Source organism: Leptonychotes weddellii, chromosome 14 (genome assembly GCF_054177405.1).
Source record: "Leptonychotes weddellii isolate Sample4059 chromosome 14, ASM5417740v2, whole genome shotgun sequence".
Taxonomy (NCBI): domain Eukaryota; kingdom Metazoa; phylum Chordata; class Mammalia; order Carnivora; family Phocidae; genus Leptonychotes; species Leptonychotes weddellii.
In genome coordinates, this window is record NC_138382.1 from 60360853 (window position 1) to 60381231 (window position 20379).

The window sequence follows — 20379 nt, forward strand, 5'->3', positions numbered from 1 at the left end:
AATTTTCTTTAAAGGCCCATTTTCCCAGGCTTGGGAAGTTAAGCTTGTTGAGGTCAACATGAGGTGATTAGGAGGAAGGTGGAGGGAGAAGTGGTGGCCTAAGGATAGAGCATCTGCTAACTCACCTTCCCACCACAAAGAGTGGCAAACTGAAACCAAAGCTTTAACTCTTCTTCCATACTCTGGAAAATACAAGCTCTTCCATTCATAGAAGCCAATGATGACAGCATTATTACAGGGTGGAGGGGGCTGGGGAGAGGATAGATTGTGTTCTGGTTTCATTTACAGGGAACTAGGAGAGGCAGAAACATAAAGAGATAGAATACTTTTGCTGAAATGAAGCCACTGACCTAATTCACTTTTTCTATTACAGGTAGTCTTAAAGGGTCCCTCCAAACTCCATAATGTCCCCTAATAAGACTTCTGGTCCAGACAAGATGGCATAGACTACCTTCTCCCAGTAGCTCCCAGCTAAGTATCAATACAAACCCTGGGGGAAAACCGTTAAAAGAGGCAACCAAAAAAAAAAAAACAAACAAAAAAACCCAAACAAGACAAAACCAAAACCTCTGAGATGCAGAAAAAGGAAGGTGAACTGGTTAGAGACTCTAAGATTGAATGATCTTGCAATGTCCACCTAACAGGAGAAGGCCAACCAAGCCCAGATCTTCCACACTCCCCACCCAGGAACAGAAGGTAGCCCAGCGAGGATCCGAGGGGCACCAACACCATAGGCTAACCAGCGGCGTGGGCAAGGGGAGGAATCCGAGCTCCACTGCCGGTAAGTGGCCAGGGCAAGCACTCTCCTTACTCACTAGGCCTAAGACTCCCTTCCCACCAGGAGAAACAGCAGGCAGCTAGACGCACCAGCAAAGCGGACAATGCCATAAAAAAGGCCTCACCTGGGAAGTGCCCTCCTTCTCTGCAGTGTCGGGGGGAGAGGGAGGACAGAGGATGGGAGGATTGAAGCACAACAGGTGCCAGGAAGTGTGGCTGTCCTCAATGGCCAAAGAATTCCTCTCCTCAGCCCCACCAGAGGCACAGGGAGGCCCTACCCAGGGAAACCGCTCCATCCCTCAGGCGGAACAAACAGGGACCAGGGGGATCTCGAGCAACCCCAGATCAACCAAGCCAACCAAGAGAGCACCACAAAGTCTCTCAAAATGTAACTGTCATTGGAAGCAAGAGCCTACAAAATTAGGACAAGATCTCCATGCTAAAACTAAACGGGATGACTGCCTGGTAAAAGTAAAGATTTATATAGGACCACAAGCCTTCTAACATAATAGTCAAAATGTCCAGACACAACGAAAAGAAAAAAAAAATCACCCATCACACCAAACCCTAGAAAAAAATCACTACGTGATTGAGAAGAGAATCAATGGATGCCAACACTGAGATGAATCAGATGTTAGAATGATTGGCATCCTTGTCAAAGCAGTCATCAAAAAAATGCTTTGATATGCAGCTCCAAATTCTTTAGAGCTGTAAAAATAGAAACATCCCAGCAAAGAACTAGAAGTTATAAAAAAAGGACTGAATTGAAGTTACAAATGTGATAACAAGAGTAAACTTAGTGAGTTCAACAGTAGAGATGACAGAGGACAGATATCAGTGAAGCTGATAATCAACAGACTCTACTGAATTTAAACAGAGAAAATAGACTAAACAAAACAAACAAAACCAATGGCAGGAACCAGGACAATAAGATCCAACATTCCTCTGTATCATGAGTCCCAGAAGGACAGGACAAAGAGAGTGTAAAAGAATGTTAGAAGAATCAGTGGTTTAAACTTTCCAAGCTGCATGAAACTAAAAGAGAATAAGCCCAAAGAAACACACACCAAGACATTCCATAATTAAATTTTGAGAACTGAAGCAAAAAAAAAAAAAAAAAAAAAATGTTGATAACAACCACAGACAAATGACACATTATCAGTAAGGGAACACCAATTCACCGAGCAGTAAATTTCCCATCTACAACTATGGAGGCCAGAAAAAGTCACATTTTCCAACTGCTAGAAAAAGAACAACAACAAAAAAATCATCATCTTCAAATTTTGTATCCAGCAGAACTATCCTTTAGGATGAAGGGAAAATAAAGACATCCTCAGATGAAGTAAAAGAAAAAGAATTTGGGGCTAGCAGACCTACCCTGAAAGGATGGCTGAAAAAAAATATTTTCAAACAGGAAATGATAGAAGAAGGAATCTTGGAACATAAGAAGGAAGAACAACAAAAGGAACAGAAATATGGTTACTTAGCTGGGCGCTACAGGGAGAAAGTAGTCTATGCCATCTTGTCTGAACCAGAAGTCTTATTAGGATACTTTGTGGGGATGGGAGGGCCCCTTTAAGACTACCTGTAATAGAAACAAACAATTCTCCTCCTGAGTTTTATAAAACCTATTAGATATTTGAAACAAATACTCTACCATCACCTGATACTCAAGTCCATGATATTTCAAAGTGGGGAAGGTAAAGGCACCTCAATGGAAGTAAGGCTTCCACACTGCCAAGTGGTAAAATGTTAACATCATACACCCTGTTAAATCACGCATGTTTACTCTAATAGCCATAGCAACCATTAAGAGAAAAATACAAAGACATATCCTCAAAAACACTGCAAATAAATCAAGAGGCAATTCTAAAAGCTCCGAATTTCTACTTGGGATTCTGCACATCAGATACCTACATGTATTTAAAAGCATAAAGTCATTCAGGGAAAAGTCCTGGACTGGATGGATCTCTGTCTGAATCTAACTAGGAATATAGATCACCAGAACTTACTGGGCCTCAGTTTCCACATCTCTGAAAGAGAAGTGGCTGGAGAGGTACACCTATAAGACAAACTGGGCCAGGGCGCCTGGGTGGCTCAGTCGTTAGGCGTCTGCCTTCGGCTCAGGTCATGATCCCAGGGTCCTGGGATCGAGTCCCACATCGGGCTCCCTCCTCGGGGGAAGCCTGCTTCTCCCTCTCCCGCTCCCGCTGCTTGTGTTCCTGCTCTCGCTATCTCTGTCTCTGTCAAATAAATAAAATCTTTAAAAAAAAAAAAAAAAAAAGACAAACTGGGCCATTTCCAGTGATAAAATTTACTCTATAAATTATAAATCTCCATTCTTCTCATTCACCCTGTATTATTCCTTATGATTCAGATCTCTCTAAAAGCACTCTGAAAATCAAAACAAAAACGTATTTGTATGGAAAATAGTCTTAAAATATGGTTAAGGAGAAAAAAATGGGAAAAACCCACTGATTTGTTATTTGTTATTTCCCAACAACAAATAAACAAGGGACCATTGATGGGAGGCTGACTTATTCCGAATAGAAAAAAGTTTAGCCTTTATCCACTGTAGTATAACTTCCTTAAAAATCCATTTTAGCTTTTCCCTGAAATCCGAAAAGTGGTGTGTGTGTGTGTGTGTGTGTGTGTGTGTGTTTTAAGGATAAGCCTTTCCCTTTTTTTTTTTTTTTTGGTATGAAAATTTCAGAACAATTAAACAGATACATGTAAATCAGAAATCTCAAATATTCTTTGAATAGCAAGCCATTCTTTTACTCTCTGTAGTTCCTATTCTGCTCTAATCTCTGAATTATTATAATGTTTATTTCCTTCCATTGTAAAGGTAATAGATAATCAGTACAGATAACACAATCAATGTAGCTTTTTAGCATGGCTGGCCCAGGAGCCAGGTGGTGGGGGCGGGGGTGAGTGGTCTGGGATGGTCTTTCCTTCTTTCCTCTCCAGAGTTAGCCTTCTGGAGGTAGTGAGCATCTGCTATCTGGGGTTTAATCAATGCTTAAGATTCTCTCTCTCCCTTTCCCCCTGCCCCTACCCCTATTTCTCTCTCTCTCTCTCTTCTTCCCTAAACAAAAGAATCATCTCCATAATTTTAGCCTGTAGTAGAAATGCAAGCTTATCTTTTCTTCTTCTAATATCAACCCAGTATATGCCAAAATGGTTACCTCAAAAAATTATCTAATAAAAGCACACATTCCAATCATTCTGTGGTAAAATTTTTTTTCATATTTAAATATTTTTCTTGGATGTGACTCTCACAACTCTAGAGTTGTTAACCTATTATCAAAGTACTTTAAAAACAGTTTCCTTCCAGGACAATACTTCTTAAATTAAAATACTTTTCTATGTATAATGTACAAATATATTCAGCAAATATAAAAATACAACGGATATACAAGATACATCAATTATATATGTAAGACCCAAGTTTCTATAGTGGTATTGGAATCACTTTAAGGGCCAACTCAAGGATAAAGGAAGTTTCTAAAAATTATGATATGAGGAAATCTTTCATTGATGCAAAGTGGATTTAGATTTTTATAATTTTATAATTACAAAAATTAAAATTAATAATAAGACTTCTATAAATATCTATACCTAGTACCTAGCCACAACAGCTAATACGTGTTAGAAAATATTCAAAATGCATTGATCATATCACTCTGACAATGGGGAGAAAAGGAGAACACTAATCTAGTAACTCTTATTATCTAAGAGATTATAATCTTATTTAAGAATTTGATGGCAATGATGTCGCAGACAACAAACGTTCCTGATAATACACTGTCCAGGGAGTAACATCATGGAACTATCAAGGGAGGGGTAGAGAGAAACTAAGACTAACAGACAAGGGTGGAGAACGGCCTAGAATGATTCATCAGAGACCTGGCAGGCAGGAAGGCACCGATGGTTCTAACCCCCTTCGCACTGAAAAAAGGTGAGGGGTAAAGTTCCAGGCTTCCTAGGGAAAAGGTGGAAGAGAGTACAGAGAAAGGAGCATAAAGATGAGGAATCATACAACCACTGAGGCCAAAATAAATAGATTATCCATAGAGAATAATCTGATTGACCTTAGACTCTTCTAAATCAGGGTCCAGTAAGGCAACATCTGCGAGTTTGCAGGAAATGTCTTGATCTGTTCTTTATTCTCTCCAGTCATTCACATGTCAGCACAATAGAAAGTCCTTCTCAGATAAAAGGGAACATTATTGTCTACATGATGGGACTATAGGTGACTATTTTCTTTCTTTTTTTTTTTTTTTTGACTGATTAGACAAGTCATTTTACTTCTACTTATATTAATCTCTCTTTTTTATTATTTCGGTTAGCCACTGCATCACTAGTTTTGGATGTGGTGTTCAATGACTATTTTCTTTTTCAGTATCTCCCAATTTATCTTTACAGTGGAAGGAAATTAACACTATAATAATTCAGAGATTAGAGCAGAACAGGATCTACAGAGAGAAGAATGACTTCAAAGAAGAATGACCATTCAAATAACTGAGATTTCCGATTTACATGTATGTTTAATTGTTCTAAAATTTTCATACCAAAAAAAAGGAAAGAAAGACTCATCCTTAAAATACACACACACACACACTTTTCTGATTTCAGGGAAAAGCTAAAATGGATTTTTAAGGACGTTATACCATAGTGGATAAAGGCTAAACTTTTCTATTCTGAATGAATCAGCCTCCCATCAATGGTCCCTTATTTGTTTTTGGGGAAATAACAGATCAGTGGGTTTTTCCCATTTTTTTTCCTTAAATGTGTTTTAAGAACATTTTCCATTTAAACTAGGAATTAAAGTACTATTAATTTTAAATATTTATTATTTTAATATTTAAGAAATTCTTAGTAAGCTATTTTAAAATCCTTTAATTATTCTAAAATATTTTAAGACATTAAATGATACAATGATTTAATAGTAAAAACCATTTTTACTATTAGACTTTACTATTAAATTACCTTAATAGTTTAATTTCAATTATTAAAGTTTTAAGACAGAATATACCTATATAAATTAATGCCTTATCACATAATATCTCTGAAAGAAACCCAGAGGGAAATATAAAGTACAATAATAACCTAAGTGGATAAATACATTTTAATAACTGCACTGAACTGAACATTCTCATCTCTCAGAGAGCGACTCATTAGGAAGTCAGGTTAACTAGACACTGTGAAGAAACGCCTTTTCCTCTGTGGACCAGAAACTCCCTGACCTGGATACAATTTCCCAGAAAGCCTCATAAATTCAGAGACAGCTGCTAAGGAAGCGGGGAAGCGCCTTGCTGAAGGCCAAGGCAGGCATGCCCAGCATCCCTGGAGGAGAGGTGGTGTGCTCCATACACAGGAAAAGGTCAATGGGACTTTTAATTTCCACTTCAGAAGGGACAGGAGAACTGGAGACCAGTCATCAGAGTGGAGAAGATGTGTATGATCCTGGGCCCTTTTGTACCCTCCCCTTACTCCTACTACTTCCTGTTTCTCGGTTGAGATTGGAAGTAAACAGTAAGACCCAAAAGGTCTAGGTGCTTGTATAAGGGATGACGAGAAAGCAGAAAGGCTAGGGAGACACTGTATCAGGCTAAAGAAAACCTCAAAGGCAGAAAATCCAGAGAGTAGGTGGTTGGATGAAAAGCAATTTGGGTCCCTGTGGACCATGAAAAGGAGAGAGAAAAGCACAAAAGCAAAACAGAAATGAAACAGTTAAATCACAGGTTTTAAATACTTAAAAGACAACGGAAAGAAAAACACAACTTCTTTCCAAACACACCCTGCTTTTGACCACCCATAAGGCTAGGCTTCTCTGCTGTGACCCTCTCCTCATGAAGGTGAGTAGAAGAACTTCCTATCACAGAACCTTGAACTTGGAAGCTGGGATAGTGCCAAGAAGCTCCCTCCCTCAAAGGCAATTCCTGACTTCTTCACAGATGCAAACATCTGATCCCAGACCCAGAGATAGAATATAAAACCTCGAAAAAGGAAAACTCTTGTCTTTTAATTAGAGTTTACCAAAAAAGAGAATTAATAGACGTCAAAGGCCTTTTTTCTGACAGCAGAGTCCTCGTTTAATTGTTTTTACTTGTAAAAGCAAAGAGAGAAGAAGCAAAATTAAATGAGCTTCTCCTTTCACAATAAAACTGTTTTCAGACATTGCTCATTCAGAGAGCACTGAAATCTTATCAGTGGAGCCAATGTTTAGATACTCACGTTTCCATCAACTATAGAAACTGGCATAGCTGAAATGTGAATTATTAACATACAGTCATAATGTCTCTTGTTGAGGACAATGTCTCAACATCACAGTTTTTTTTTTTCATTACTCAGAAACTGTCCAGAGAGAAGGGTTAGAGATTCCACTCTCACTGTCACCTGGCCACTCTGTCCTTCCTTCTTCACCCTCCCGATGAGAGAGGGTTGCTTTCAGGTCACAGGGTGCTCATCTTGCCTCTCCAGGGATTGCCTCAGCAAGTGAAACTGGACCGAGCAACCGGTCAAACTTGGCAAGCTCAAATCTTCAGCCCCCGGAAGGTCTGGCACAGAAATAAGGCAAGGAAGTTAGCAAGCACTAAATGAGGACTTCGTGGCGACATTTTGCCTTTACTCTTCAATGCAGTGTAGGAAGTAGGATTGGTTTCCTGTTTCCCAGATGAGGAGGAACCTAAAGGTGATTTCAGGGGACTTGTCAAGCTACCACCCAAAGCGAAGTCTGTGTTCAAATTCAGGTATACCACTGTATTCCCAAACCCAGAAACTCATCTGGCATACAAAAGGTGCTATTTACCTATATATATGGAAATAATGTGTTAAACTATCTGACTCAAAGATATTTCCCCCCAGACCATGTCATATGGCAAATACAGAGAAGCCACCACATTAAGCACAAGTTTGTACAAGTAAAGCATTTACCACTATTCCAAGTCAGTCCTAGAGCTGAATCAGAAAAGTTAATCCTAAGAGAAGTGAAAGTCAGCACCAATTTGTCTACACACTCACACACACTTGATTCTCTAAGTCTCTGAGTCCAAGTTGAGCAAAAGTAGTGATAAAAGGTATTTTCAATATATTTTAAGTAAGTATATCCCCTTTTAGCTTTAGACATTACAAGCCCATGGAATAAGCAGACTAGACCAACGGATAACCCCATGATCTACCCAAGGAACAACAGCCCATTTTGGATGGAACACAGTAAGTGCGAGGGGGATTATGGGACATAACTCTCCAGAACAGGCTGCAATATCATTCTGGAAGGATAAAAACATCAGAGTAAGAGATTTCAGCTTTCCTTCTTAAGCAGCGAGGGACCCATCTGAATTATCGATTACGAAGATCACCGTGACTATTTTGCAGGATGGAGAGGCAAGGTAAGATGCCACAAGTGGAAGGAGGGACTCTGAAGTTCAGCCTGGTGCCTGCGATATTCCTCCACAGGAAGGCTGGCTGTTATTAGATTGTATTAATGAGACATGTCCAAACTTGACAAGTATCAAGTCCTTTATCTTTGGCAGGAGATGAAGGACTACAAGAAGTTCCCCTATTGCTTTTTTCCTGCCCACAGAAAATGCCATCACATCAAAAATGGCCTCTTCCCAGGGGAAAGCAAGCTCCATACCCAAGAACTTACAAACCTCTAGCCTTTTCAGTTCTAATCATGTTTCCCTTTATTTTCTCATGCAGGTATCTCCCTAACTTTTCAACTGTTTTTTTTTTTTAATCATTATGTACACAATGTCTCTAATAAATGTGTTTCTACCAAGCTTGTTTGTGAGAGTAACTCATGGTTTCCTTCTTATGAGAATGGCACTCCCACTATCTTTATTTTACAGATGAGAAAATTGAGGTTCAGAGAGCTCAAGAAACAAATGTGTTTCTACCAAGCTTGTTTGTGAGAGTAACTCATGGTTTCCTTCTTAAGAGAATGGCACTCCCACTATCTTTATTTTACAGATGAGAAAATTGAGGTTCAGAGAGCTCAAGAAACCTCTCTGGGCATTTTGGCTAACAAATGGTGGGGCAGGGATCTCAATGCCTCCAGAGGCCCTCACTCTGAACCACAAAGCTAACAATGCCATAGAAACAAACACACAGCATAGAAATATGTCAAGATGGCGGTCGGTGGTCAACTTCAGGATGAGTTTTGTATTCTTACTCAAATATTCTGTATGTTATAAAACATCAACACTAGATGGGGTTTACTTTGATAATCGAGAATAAATTAGTGATTAGTAAACAAATATCACCTGCAACCCTTGTGATTCAGCACCATGAGGTCCAGAGGGCCCATCCCTTGCTCTGTGAGACATCCTTCATTGTTACATAGAGATCCTTGACTTCGCCACAGGGTCTCCCTTTCCTTTCTTTGCAACAGAGGTGGGACAGTCTCCAAATGAGACAGATGACTTTTGAGGTTCCTCAGGTTTCTCTTGAGAATGTTAATTACCACCCACCCCTCCCCCGCAACTCACCAAAAAAATAAACAGAAAATTCCACTGACTTCAATCAATCTATACTTAACTAGAAAAAAGAAAGTGTGCAGGTGTTATCAAGAAATATAATCTGAAGGAAAAAAAACTTTAAAAAGGACTACGATATAATATGCATGGCAAACTGCGTCCCTCAGTCTTCCACATGAACTAAAAGAAAGATTCTTAATGGCTGCTGGAAAAAGACATAGAATACCTAGAGCTATGTGTTCATTCTCAATAATGTAATGACTTTTCAGCTTCCGGAAGATAAACCACATTCACTTCAAAACATAATCCAAGGGATGAAAAGCAAAATTTTAAAAATTTCTTAAACTTCTGGGTGCAGGGCAGGAAGTGTGAAGTACTGTGCTACATTTCATTCCAAACTGAGTCAACCAATAGATTAGAAAGTCAAGCCCCACAGAAAGGCTTTAACTGACTACACTTTGGCAGCAGGCCACCAGCCTTCATGGAAGAATGTTCTAAGAAATGACCTATGGGACACAGCACTGCATGTGAACACCGTAAGTTGTCCAGCACATCACATTGCGGCCAATGTGTCCATCACAGATGAAGATCCTCAGGAGAAATGTCTCTTTGGGCTCAGTACTCAGAGGGGCGCTCTCTCTCCTGACTTTACCTTTGGCCACCAAATCATGAACCTTTTGTGTTTATGTCCTTGCATTAACTGCCAGAATGTATGCCCTTCCCAAAAAGGACAGAAAAGTCACTTTCTGACTTTTATTCTTCCCTATTTCTTTTTATTTTTAGTTCAACTTTGTCCTCTGAACTGTACGCATCTTTTTAAGCTGCCTTAAATTCTTTTTTTTCCCCCCACAAAGCATAAACACAGGCACATACTCTGCACATGTCTGTAGGACTGTTTATATAATACTGCTATTAGAACATAAAAACCACCCAGCATGAATGAAACCAGCATGTCTCCTACAGACCAAGAAGGAGAAAATAAATTTTCATTCCTATTTTAACAGCGAGATCCAAACAAGCCTAAGGTCTGTCCGCACCCCCCCACCCCCGGCCTTTCGGCAGACACTCAGATTACAGCCTGAGCCCAACAGAGTTGCGGGCTTATCGGCAGGGTCACAATTACACTGCGATTATGTGTCTCTGTGCCACTGTGCTCAGGAAGTCCGTGGTCAGGGTGTAACACTTCCATCCTCGAGGTGGGCAGACAAAGGCAACTGTCAGGTTAGAGGTGTGACATTTCAAAAACAAACAGCGGGTAAGGAAGAAGGACAAGGGAAGGAATGCATCAAGAGGCAAGAGAACCAGTTAGGAGTAATTCCTCAGCAGCCCAAGGGAAGGAAAAATTCTAGGCAGAAGTGTTCGTTGACACATTGTTTAAGGAAAGGTAAACAGCTCGGGTGCAAATACTTTTTTAAAAATGTGGACTTAAATACATAGTATCCTTTAGTCTTTCACTCAATAACACTAATTCCTTTTAAAATGGTGCTTTTCAAAAGTCATTTTTTCTTCCAACTATAACCCTATTAAAACACATGGCACATCTATGGTGGATGCACTCCCTCAAGGGGACCCCCAATGAGTCGTACACTTGTCTAGCACCCTCCCCTTGTGTGTGGGAAGAGCCTGCAATTTGCTTCTAACAAACAGAATATGGCCATGGTTATAGGAGTCACTCTCTTGATTAGGTTCCATTATATGGCAAAGGTGAAGGGATTTTCCAGATGTGATTAAACTGACTTTAAGTTGATCAAAAAGGAGATTAACCTGGGTCAGCTGGACTTGATCAAGTCAACTCTTTTAAAAAGAATCTAGAAGCCAGAGACTAGAAAAGAACCAGCATAGACTCACTCTCTCTTCCTTGCTGACTTTGAAGAAGCAAGCTGCTGTGAATTCTATGGACACAATGAAATAAGCTCTGCCTGCACCTGAGGGCTCTCAGAAGCAGATCCTCCCCTAGTCCAGCCTCCCGAGGAGAACAGAGCCCAGCCCAAGAGTTCATTTCAGCCTCGTGAGACCCTGGGCAGAGAACCCACGAAGGCGTGCCTGGAATTCTGACCTGCAGACACAGAGATAAAATAAATGGGTGTTTTACCACGGAGTTTGCGGCAGTCTGTTATGCAGCATGGAAAATGAATCCAACATCTCAAGAGAGTCAGTTTGCATGGGAATTGCTTATAGTATTAGCCAAACAAAAAACAAGTGGAATGGAGACTTCAGACTCTCTTTCCCTCGAGAGTTTCTAGGTATGTATCACCTAGATTCTTTTTTGTAGCTTTAATGTTTTTAAAACCATTTTATTGAGGCATGACTGACATCACTCTTCACTGTTCACATCATACTTAGTCGAGCTCTCTCACATTAAATGTTGCAGATACTTAAACTCAAGCTGCTGCCACTATGTCCATGACACTTGTCTGGAAGACCACCACATGGCGTCCCTGTGAGGATTCAGTGCCTATTTGCCGTGCCCCCCCCCCCCCCGAAACCGGCCTCTAGTAGGCCAGGACATGTTTAGCCTGGCCAACCTGTGACTTCCACAATTTCCTAGTCAGCCAAGCAGAGAATCAAACTCCATTTTTAGATTATTACCGTGATTCAGCATTCAAGTCAATGCCTTCGAGCCTGACACTAGAAGACCATTTCTTCTCCCTCACCTGCCATTTGGACATGAAAACCACCCAACGAGCATGGATCCAGCAAGTTTCTAACAGACCTGAGAGGAGGAGCCTGGGTTTTACTTCCATTTTAACACTGAAATCAAAACACAGCCTACCACCAGGCTACCCAGAGGAGACTCAGTTCCATAATAGCATGTTCTCTCTGCTGTGTGCAAAATTATACCCTGACGATGTATTTCCATGCCACTGTGCCCAAAACGTGGTTAGGGAGCAATGGCTCTAGAATGGGTGAATGGCTTAGGAATGTGAACATTTGCAGAAAAAAAAAGAAAGACAGGGAGCAGACAAAGTTTGACTCTTTTCCTGAGGCATTTTTCTGTTCATCAGAAACTGAAATTAATTTTTTTTTAAAAAGATTTTATTTATTTATTTGACAGAGAGCAAGAGAGCAAGAGAGCACGAGCAGGGCAAGCGGCAGAGGGAGAGAGAAGCAGACTCCCTGCTGAGCAGGGAGCCCGACACACGGGGCTCGATCCCAGGACCCCGAGATCAGGACCTGAGCCTAAGGCAGCCGCTTAACAAACTGAGCCACCCAGGTGCCCCCTTTTATTATGTTTTTTGTGTGGTGAATACAATGTTTTTTGCTATGCAGCAAAAAGGCCAAGCATTTTCTCTTCTGAAATTATTTCTGGCAACAAAACATTGGTAATGTTCCTTCAAACTGCTGTGATTCCTATACACTAATTAAAACTACTGTCACACTGAGATGTACTGGACCCAGCAGAAATGGCAAATTTTCATTGCTTACAAAAATCACAAGTAACAGTCACCTTTTCTTTTCCTTCCCTCTTTTCTTCCTTCCTTCCTTTTCCATTTCTAACTTGTGAAATATTAAAAGGAAGGAACAGAGCAAATATGGAGTGCTAGTTCCGAAATTACAAATCCTGAGTGAGGGTGTGGACTCCAGCAAACAATGAATAATCTTCAGCAATAATGAATGAATAATCTCTTGACTCAGTTTGATCACCTCTGTAATGGGAAAAATAATATTTGCACTGTCAAACTTATGAGATATACATGTATAATGTCATGAGAAGTTTTTAAAAGATTTATTTATTTGAGAGAGAAAGAGAAGCAGACTCCATGCTGAGTGGGGAGCCCAACGCGGGGATCGATCCCACACCCTGAGACCATGACCTGAGCTGAAACCGAGAGTCGAATGCTTAGCCAACTGAGCCACCCCTGTCATGAGAGTCTTAAGAGATTATATAGGTGTGTGAAGATACTTTAGTTCATATAAACCCAATGTTACAAGAATGCAAAGTGCTTCTTCATGTTTAATAATTGATGCTCTCTCATCAACTGGCAAAGACAGTCACTAAATTTAAAAAATGAGTGGCTACCTTATTCCTAACAAAATTTAAAATATTTGGAAGTAAATTTCATAGTTACTGTCAGAAAAAAGTATCAGAACCAATTAACATTTATTCAGTGCCTCAATAATTTATGACACCAAGAGCACCGCACATTTTCTCACTTGATTCTCACATGAATTAAGGCCTATTATCATCTCCATTTTGTAAATGAGGAACATGGAGCTTCGGGAAATGGAGAAGTGGTAAACTTGGGATACAAAAGCAAGGAGTCTAATCCAGAGCCCACAAGTAACCACTCAACGGTTTCAACTACATTTTCTGGGTTGACAGGCCAAGAACAGCGGCAGTGAGCTGTGGTCTGGGCAGTTCTCTGTTGCTATAAAGCAAAGTCTGCCTCTGAGGAGTTGGGAGGTCTGGTGTGGAGGGCATGTCCACTCACACCATGGGAGAGTACCACCGACGGACATGTAAAGAGAAGCCACATCACTAGCATACCATTTAGGCAGGCTACAGTGGAAAGTATACCCCCCAGAGTTGGGAACTGAAAAAGTCCTGTCAGATTTAGAGCCCCGTGACTGACCTCAGCCATCTACCAAACTGTATCAGAATCTCCACGGCTGCATCTAGGGCTGTGGAGGTCCAGCAACAACCACACACAGACCAGTGCTGCTGGATAGGAGACCAGACAGAGAACAGTCCTACACAAAGGGGAAGGAAATGAGGTGGCTAGAACCAAGAAATAAATAAAAACAGGAACCAGAAAACAAGAGGTGGCAAATAGCTGGAAGAAAACAAAACTGAAGTAAATCCAGAAAGCAGAAATACAGTAGGGCCCTGGTTCCCAAACTGCACCCCAAGGCACCTTAGGGTTCCACAGTTAATTTAAAAAAAGAGCACTGCCAGATATTTTAAGTTTGAGGGAATCAGTGATACTCAACATCTGTCAGTGACCATGTGAAAACTCCCAGCTTGAAGTAGTTCACAGTTTCAACATTAGATGGCATTAAATTCCTTTCTGTGACATGTTTTTGCAATATTGTCTGCTATAATAAAAATCAAATATTGCCTAAAACTCACTGTGGAACAGGAAATGAGGATGGTGGTATTTGATTTGAGTCCAAGTTTTGAGAAGTGGCACAGTGATCAAAAGGTGCCCACAGCCCTTAGTAGTTGCTGTTAAGAATTAGATAAAAATGATCTTTTCTTTCAATTTATTTTTGTTGTTGTTGCTGTTGTACAAAATGTCTGCTAGTTTATCAGGAACTGTGTACTTGGTTTGTTGTTGTTGTTTTTTTTTTTTTAAGATTTATTTATTTGAGAGAGAAAGGGGGGAGGAGGAGGTGGGGCAGAGGGAGGGAGGGAGAGAGAGAACCTTGTCAAGCAGACTCCCCGCTGAGCACAGGGCCTAACAGAGGGCTCAATCCCAGGACCCCGAGACCACAACCCAAGGCAAAATCAAGAGCCAACCACTTAACCAACTGAGCCACCCATGCAACCCAGGAACTGTATATGCTTATTATATGCTTACTAAGTTGACTTAACTGCTTATTAAACTCTTATGTATTTATTCAGAACTGTGGAAAAAAATGGAAATAAGGACACTGAGAAATTATGGGAACCTCTGCATTTGGGACTAAAGTCATCTAGGGAAGACAGAAAAGTGGGGGATCTCAGAACTGAGCAGTTTCCAGAGACTTTCAGGATCCCTGAGATGAAAGCCCCACCCAATCCAAGGAAAACCTGTCCCACTGAGTCCTGAAAGCACAATGGGTCCCGATCCTTCTGCTCTGCCTTTTTTTCTCACAATATAATGAATAAAGATCCACCACAACGAGGACTAATCCAGGGACTTTAGGTTTCAACACAGCAGTATCATTCTATACAAACACCAAGTTATGTATTTTGTCATAGTATCTACCAAGTACTTACATTCCTGGCATCTTATATAATCATCTTACTAATCTTTTGAGGCTTTTCTGTTTCTGCCCTACCTCTCCTTATACAGACGAAGAAATGAAAGCATGGGGCAACTGAATCCATGGCCCAAGATGACACTGCTATGTATTAAGGTCAGGACTAAAATCCAGGCAGTTGGCATTTCGGAGGTAACACTGTTATCCCTGTGCTATACTGTTCAGTTGTTAGGCCTGTAGGTTTCCAGAGAAATAAATATACATTAGACTTTTACATGGAACAACATACTTCGAAGTAGTACAGATATTTAAACGGGACTAAATGCATTCCCATTTTTGTTTATTCTTAGTTTCTCAATCCTGGAAAAGCTTCTATTTCTTTTCTAGGCCTGCTAAGGTCTGTGCTCATGAATAAAAATAATGTAAATGGTTACAACATGGCACCATTAAGAGAAAAAAAAAGGCCACCCATCCAAATACTGGCATGAATGTAACAAAATATTCTCATTCCTTTGTGTTAAAAGTGTAAATTGGTATACACTTTATGGAGAACACTAGTAATCAAGATTCATAAAGTCCCAGTGAGGACAGTAAAGATTCACATTAGATAATATTTATCTCAGGACGCCTGGGTGGTTCAGTCGGTTAAGCATCTGCCTTCAGCTCAGGTCATGATCTCAGGGTCCTGGGATCAAGTCCCACCCAGCATTGGGCTCCCTGCTCAGCGGGGAACCTGCTTCTCCCTCTCCCTCTGCCTGCAGCTCCCCCTGCTTATACTCTCTATCAAATAAATAAAATCTTTTAAAAAATAGATAATATTTATCTCAATGTTATTTATCACAGCAGAGAGAGAGAGACATAAAACCTAAATGCCCACTGATCACTTGGAATGTCTCAAGTCTGTGTAGAAAACTCATGTTTTCAGGGGTGCCTGGGTGGCTCAGTTGGTTGAGCGACTGCCTTCGGCTCAGGTCATGATCCTGGAGTCCCGGGATCGAGTCCCGCATCGGGCTCCCTGCTCGGCGGGGAGTCTGCTTCTCCCTCTGACCCTCCCCCCTCTCATGTGCTCTCTCTCATTCTCTCTGTCTCAAATAAATAAATAAAATCTTTAAAAAAAAAAAAAACTCATGTTTTCATACAGATGACCCACAGACACACAAAAAGATGTTCAACATCACTAATCATCAGGGAAATGCAAATCAAAACCACAAAGAGATATTATCACCTTATATCTGTCAGAATGGCTAAAACGAAAAACACAGGAAATAACAAGTGTTGGCAAAGATCTGGAGGAAAAGGGACCCTTGTGCTCTGTTGATGGAAAGGCAAACTGGCACAGTCACTGTGGGAGACAGTATGGAGGTTCCTCGAAAAATTTAAAAACACAACTCCCATAGGATCCAGTAATTCCACTACTGGGTATTCACCCAAAGAAAATGAAAACATGAATTTGAAAAAAATAGATACACGCCTACGTTTACTGCAGCATCATTTACAATAGCCCAATTATGGCTGCAACTCAAGTGTCCATCAATGGATGATGAATGGATAAAGACGATGTGGTGTATGTACACAGTACGTAAGTACACACACACACACACACACAGGAATATTACTCAGCCATAAAAAAGAATGAATCTTGTCATTTGCAACAACATGGATGGACCTAGAGGGTGTGATGCTAACTTAAATAAGTCAGAAAGACAAATACCATATGATTTTACTCATACATGGAATTTAAGAAACAAAACAATGAGCAAAGAAAAAAGGAGACCAAACAAACAAACAAACAAACCAGACTCTTAAAATACAGAGAACTGGTAGTTGCCAGAAGGGAACTGGGTGTGGGGATGGGTGAAATAGGTGACCAGGATTAAGAGTACACTTGTCTTGATGAATGCTGAGTAATGAATAGTTGAATCACTATACAGTATACCTGAAAATAATAGAATACTGTATGTTAATTATACTTCAATAATAAAAAGAAAACTCATGTTTTCAAAGATTACTTAATGGCATTAACAAGCACAGGGTATTTTTTTAAATTGTGCAACAAAACTGTACTATATAATCTCAACTGAAAAGTATTCATTAAAATAAAGGACTGGAAAGAAACTGTATTCATTTTAATATTTTGCTTTTTCTCTAAAATGTTTAGAATTCTAAATTTTAATTTTTTAATTTTCTTTTTTTTTTTTAAAGATTTTATTTATTTATTTGACAGAGAGAGACACAGTGAGAGAGGGAACACAAGCAGGGGGAGTGGGAGAGGAAGAAGCAGGCGTCCCACGTAGAAGGGAGCCTGATGTGGGGCTTGATCCCAGGACCCTGGGATCATGACCTGAGTCGAAGGCAGACACTTAACAACTGAGCCACCCAGGCGTCCTAATTTTTTAATTTTCTTCATCTTCCCTTCTTTCCCTCTTGACGAATGTGTTACCTTGGTAATCAAAAAAAAAAGTCCTAAATATTCAAAAGGGGTTCAGTATCTAAAAGAGGTAAATGCAGTCCAACAATACCTCATTCCTCCATCATCACCTACACTGTAACACTCAAAACCTCATTTACATAAAGCTTTCCTGATTATACTGACAGGATTCTCTCCCTTCTCTCCATTTTTAGATAGCTTTATACTTCCTTTTTTGGTATTTTTGTCACCTCCTGCGTTTTACAATAATCATCTATATACACATGGAATCTTTCTTACTAGACTGTGGGCTTTAGGATGGCAGGGCCATGTTTGCTTCATAACTCTGTCATTAATTTACTCCCATCCTGCCTTGTAGTTGGGTCATATTGGTAAGTGAGTAGGGATTATACATTTGGGTATTAGTTATTCCAACACACAAAAGGCAATATAGGTCATGTGAACTGAATTAGTTTGTAAATACTTGCAGTGTTCTTTATGGCACTAAGAGGCAATAACTAGATCCAGTGAGTGGTACCCGAGAAAACAGTTCCATTCCAGACTGTGGCTAAATTTCTGTAATAGTCCATCTATATCTGAGGATAGTCTGATCTCTAGAGAGACAAGAATGCTCCATGAATCCAAGGTGTTTGAGCAGAGGCTGAAAGACCACATGTTCTTCTGGCTTTGTAAGAGGGTATAAATCCCATGATCCTTGTAAGTCTCATTCCACACCAAGTTTCTAAGATTCTACATGGATAGATGTACATGGACAAATAGATGTAGATCTACATGGATAGATGTACATTCTAGATCTACATGGATAGATGAATGGACAAACTAATGGGTTGAATCCCCATATAGGGCTCTCAGCTCCATTTCTATGGGCAGACAGGGAGAAAATGCCACCAGTGATAATATAGGCATATAAAAGAGGCTAAATGGCTCCAAGAAATGACCATGCTGGGAAAACAGTTCAAAAGATTAATCGCAGCCCGTTGCAGGTGGAACTTTCATGAACACAGAATAACAGGGAAGCATGTTCGCTTGAACAGGTGCCAGACAAGATTGTAAGCACTTAACATAGGTCATTTAATTCTCAAAATAACCTCCCCATTTGAGGAGAGAGTGATAAGTAATGCTCTCCCCCCAGTAGGGAAAAAGCAGCCCTGAAAGGTCAAAAATATTGCCCAGGGTCAAAGCTGATATGTCAGCTGAACTGGGATTTTTAACCCATGGACATATCCATCCTAATCCCATGCTCTTTATGCCAGGCTGCCTCCAGAAGAAAATGAAGGAATAGCAGGGACAGAATATTCTTTAACCTGTGAACAACTAAATGATCAATCTGTCCTTCTCTGTAAAGGTCTCCATGCAGACACATACAACTGCATCAGGTTAACCCCCCAAAAAAGAACATGTTTGCCTTATCTCCTCTCTTGGGTGGGGGGGGGGGATACAAATGTTCTCCTTGGAACAGAAAATGACATGCCTACCTGAAAAAAATCTTAGACCTGCCATGATTTCTCAAGGGACCTTTACAGTAAGTCAGCTGCATTTTCAGTCATTAAATCACAGGTGACAAATTTTCCTTGGGTGCTAACAATCAGCGTGGATATTTCAAATATGTTGAGAGTAAAGTCTATTTAGTGCAAAAATATCAATCTTCTTTATAGTAAGCTTTTCAAGAGCCAAGCATCTTATCTTACTAATACCATTTTCTCCCTAACTCCAACTTCCGTTACCTTTCTCTCCTCATTCTACCGCTTGCAAAGCGAGTCTACAAACACAAGTGTGAGGGCAATCGCCAGCCCTAACTCACCGTGTAAGTGGTACCCATAATCTGTCTGAGTAGGAAAGGTGAAAAATAGATTTTAGAAACGAGCAAGGTCAGGTTTAACGCCAGGTCTACGTGACTCAACTACGGATGACCGGATGCCACCACAGAGATCCTGCTTCAGCAGGTCTGGGCTAGAGCCCAGCCATCAGCCTGTTCAACAAGCAGCCCAGGTGATTCACATGCTGGTGGTCCTTGGGCCACACCTGCAGACACACCGACAGAGGGAAGCCCTCCATGGTCCAGATGAAGACAATCACAAGTGGATTGCCCAAAGTAAGCGGCAAACTGGAAGTTAGAATATAGTTAATGCCTTTGCAACCACACAACATCACATTTCTTGCTTAGCATTCCAAACTTTTTTTTGGGTCACTGCTCTGTAAGCTGCAGCTGCAAAAACATTCATAACTTACATTTATGTGACACCTCCTATAAAAAGAGCTTTCACAATCACTATCATGTATGATCTTCACAAAAATGTATTATCCATATGTGCCAGATGATGGAATTGAAATTCAGAGAGATTAAGATTCTTGCTTGAAATTTTTATATTATATATATTTGGGGCAAAGTAATAGGATTTAATGAGTCTTGATCTAGTAAACCCTCAAATGTTAACCATTATTATTTCTGGCTGATGGACACTGGGGAGGGTATGTGCTATGGTGAGCGCTGTCAATTGTGTAAGACTGTTGAATCACAGACCTGTACCTCTGAAACAAATAATACATCATAAGTTAAAAAAAAAAAAAAGAAAGAAACAAAACCATAAATATCGACTCAGGAAAAGTTGAAATTGGTAGAAAAACTTAATTAAAAATAAAATTAATAGCCAAACTGTAATGACACTTGTTACTAATTAACCCCCTCCAAATCAAGTATTTTTTATAAAATTTAGCTATAAAGTAAGGCCAAGGAAAAGTCAATGTGGGAGGAAAAATGAAAACTCACAATGGTAGACATTTTGT

At 40.2% G+C, this 20379-nt stretch overlaps 1 protein-coding gene across 10 annotated transcripts in view; it reads right to left on the reverse strand.

Annotated features, from left to right (window-relative positions):
• LPAR1 (lysophosphatidic acid receptor 1) overlaps positions 1 to 20379 on the reverse strand; it is a 295096-nt gene that overhangs the window by 23118 nt on the left and 251599 nt on the right. The window lies entirely within an intron of this gene.